Source organism: Lathyrus oleraceus, chromosome 6, assembly GCF_024323335.1.
Source record: "Lathyrus oleraceus cultivar Zhongwan6 chromosome 6, CAAS_Psat_ZW6_1.0, whole genome shotgun sequence".
Classification (NCBI taxonomy): Eukaryota; Viridiplantae; Streptophyta; class Magnoliopsida; order Fabales; family Fabaceae; genus Lathyrus; species Lathyrus oleraceus.
Window position 1 is genome coordinate 432,651,595 of NC_066584.1, and position 3,626 is coordinate 432,655,220.

Here is a 3,626-nt window from a genome sequence, read left to right on the forward strand (position 1 = left end):
AAATTTGTTATTTTATACGATTTTTGAGATGTAGTTTGTAGGAAAATTAAGGATTTAAGGGATATGGAAATTTGGGGCATGTTAATTATCTTAATTATGTCACTTCTTTAAGTTTGATAGAGTTGCACATAGTGTTTTCGATTGAGAATTGCAGAACATAACAGTTTGTTCAAATTCAACTATGCTAGAGTGCTATAAGTACTATTTGACAACATCTTTAAGGAAATGATAATTTTCTATGAATTTAGTGTTTTGTTATGGGGATAAAGAATTTAGTGTTTGGGAATGGAAAGAATAAGAGTGTGTTTAAGAAAAATAGAAATATAAATATATATCTCATTTGTAAATTAAATCATTAAGGGTGAAGTGGTTTAGTGGTAACCATGTTGTACCTCAACCAAGGTGATATTGGTTTGAATCCTAGCTCAAGGAAATTTTTTGGAATTTTTATTAGAATTTTGATGACCTTGATGATGAAATGATGCCATGCGTATGAACAGTTGCCACTTCGGATGCCACATGATGACAGTCCGTCATTGCATATATTTAGTCGAAAAATCGGAGCAAAACAAGTGAAAGTCGAGCAAATATGATGAAGAATGACCAAAGAATAAAGTAAAAATAACTAAGTGTGCAAATTGTGGCCTTAGTGAAAATTTGAGTGAAAAAGGAGAAAACAATAGTGAAGCTTCGGAAATAATTACATCCATCATCGTGCAGCATCGCGCACGCGATAGGGCATTAAAAGTTACATCGCGCGATGCAGGGTATCACACGCGTGATGGTCGCTTTTCTAGGCCTTTTTTGACATGTTCTGGTCCATTCTGACGTCTTTAAAAGAGGATTTTCTGCACTTTCATATGGGTTGCAAAAATTGGAGATTGAAGCACGAATTAGAGAGCACAAATGGTGATTTTTAGAGCATTTGAAGCCATTGGAGGTCATCTCTTCAAGGGACTTCTTATGTTATCTTTGTTTATCAATTGTGGTATTTTTAATTACACTATGTGTAGATAAATTCTTCTAAGTTAGATTGTGTTATGATGAACTTGTTTCTCAATTTTTGGATTCTATGTTGATTTGACCATTATATGAACTTATTGATCTATAATCTTATTCAATTGCTTCTTGTTCGTAATGCTTTTTATGTGAGATACTCTTTTAATCTGAGTTTGGGCACATAGGGAATACTGACCATTAGTTTATGTGTTGGACCTAGGGAAGTTGTTATACTTACGATGGTTGAAAGGGATAGGAGACCCCCGAGTAGTGGTATAGAGAATTAACTTTCTATACATCGCATAACCCTGCTTACGTGGCGGGCTAGGAATAGAAAGCTCTGAGTAGTGGTTAGTGGTTATAAAGATTTTGTTAATTCTTCGTGAGGTTATAGTGATTAGATAATTCATACAAGGCATCAAACATCAACAAGAGAGGAATATGAGATTCTACAACACAACCTGACCGTTTTCGTGACATTGTTTTCTCGTTTATTTACTTTTCACAGTGAAACTCGAGCCCCCCCCCCCCCCCCCCCCCCCCCCCAAATTTGTACTAATTTTCTATAAATTGCCCACATTTTGTCTTACTTGAAGGCAATCCATGTGGATTCGATCTTTTTATTACTTTGACAATATTGATACACTTGCCGAGAAGTCATCAAATTTTTGGCGCTGTTGCCGGGGACTATTGATTTTTCAATAAGGCGGCGTTTGTGCAATTTCCTTTTTTTATTTTTTTATTTTTGTTTTATTTTCTTTGTTTATCATAATTCTACTATGGTATTTTTGGTTGTTGGGAAAGTGCATGGCACAGGTGTGACAAGTTATTATGGCAGAGCCAGGAGCCCAAACTATAGGGGACTACTATATGCCTACTGATGCCTCACAAGATGCTAGGGGGTTTCTTCCAGTGGATCCTGCAAATTTCAACATCAAATATGTCGTGCTTTCAAATTTAATGGATAAACCTTTTGACAAAAATGCAACTAGTGACCCATGGGAACATCTGGCTAGGTTTCATGAGACAACATCGATGTGCCAACCTGAGGGTATCACAGAAGACCAGGTAAAACTCAAATTGTATAGCTTCTCGTTAGTTGGTAGAAAAAAATATTGGTTATTATGTCTTCCAAATGGGGTAATAAAAACTTGGAAAGAATTGGAAGACAAATTTCTAGAAAGATTCTTCACTACAACACAGTTCACAAAAAGAAGAGTTGAAATCACGTAATTCGAGCAACAAGAGACTGAATCTTTTTACGATGATTGGGAGAGATTTAAATTATTGATACGCAAATGCCCAAATCACAATATGAGTAATATGGAGTAAATTCATAATTTTGTAAAGGGCCTCCAAGCACAAGCTCGAATGTTGTTAGATGCATGCGCGGGTGGTATAATAAGAACATTAACTGAACCGCAGGTAAAAGAGTTGATAGATAAGATAAGTCTAAATGAGTACAACTTTGAAAATACTAGAGAGTTGAGCATGCTAGAAACCAAGAATAAATCTCATAGTGAATTGAATTTAGGGGGATACGAGGAACTTCTTACCAAGCTGGAAGTATTAAATCAAAAGTTGGATACAACAAGCACCACACAGAAATCTTCAAACGAGGTAGTATTTTTATTATGTACTGACTGTGGGCAATAGAATTTTGCTGGTGATTGTACTGAAGAACTACTTAGGGGATGATTACAAGTTATAACTATGAGTTCTAGTCTAAGAGAAACACAAACAGGTACGAAATTCAAGATCTCATCGTTGGAAGAGACATTGACTCAATTTATGTTGACAACACAAAATAAATTCTTGGATATGAACAGGTCACGGGACTTGTTGAAACAAAATCATGAATAGTCAATGAAAAGATTGGAAGGGAGAGTATCCATACTCATGAATAAACTGATAATTTAAGCTCGTGAGGATAATTTAAGCTCATGATGAAGGCATAACCTCAACATCTCTTTAAATCACTCTCATGCTTCGTAGAGGAATTCTCCATACTCATGAATAAAACTAATAATTTGGTTTCTTAGTTGGGTTGTTTTACTATAAGGGAAATTATGGATCGAAGTCCTTGCACGTATAATCTAGAAGTGATCCAAGATGATAAAGCTCATGTATAGCATGATTCAAGACGCAACTTCTTAGCTTTGAGGATGACAACACCTAAAGAAGTAACAAAATTTGAAGTGGTTTTGATGATAACAACACATAGAATTAGCTTAAGTGGTCAAATATGCATAAGGTGACTGATCAAGATCAAGTGATCCTTTCGAATCAAGCTAAATTTGTCTAATCAATTATATTTACACCCTAATCAATTATATAAGGCACAATTGATTCTATAATGGATTATGACAATCTCTTAAGGATTGGTAACGACTCCCTATCTAACCCTCTCATTTCTAGCATAAATAATCAAATATTTGCACTTCCTAATAGATTAGCTAATGGGTTAGGTCAATTAATTGGCCTATGGACTGCTTCCAAATTTACACTATTTCTTTGTCTATAAATGGATAGATTCTCTATCATTTCACATCATCCAAAAAATGTGAAGAACCTCACTTTTCATCTCTTTATAATCTCTCTAAATCATTTATACTTTTCTAACATAT

The 3,626-nt window shown here is 34.9% G+C and overlaps 1 non-coding gene across 1 annotated transcript; it reads left to right on the plus strand.

Annotated features, from left to right (window-relative positions):
* Positions 1–2,937: 2,937 nt before the first annotated feature.
* LOC127098850 (small nucleolar RNA R71) lies at positions 2,938–3,043 on the plus strand. Its single transcript, XR_007793536.1, has one exon. It is a non-coding gene; the product is annotated as a small nucleolar RNA R71 (small nucleolar RNA).
* Positions 3,044–3,626: the final 583 nt, after the last annotated feature.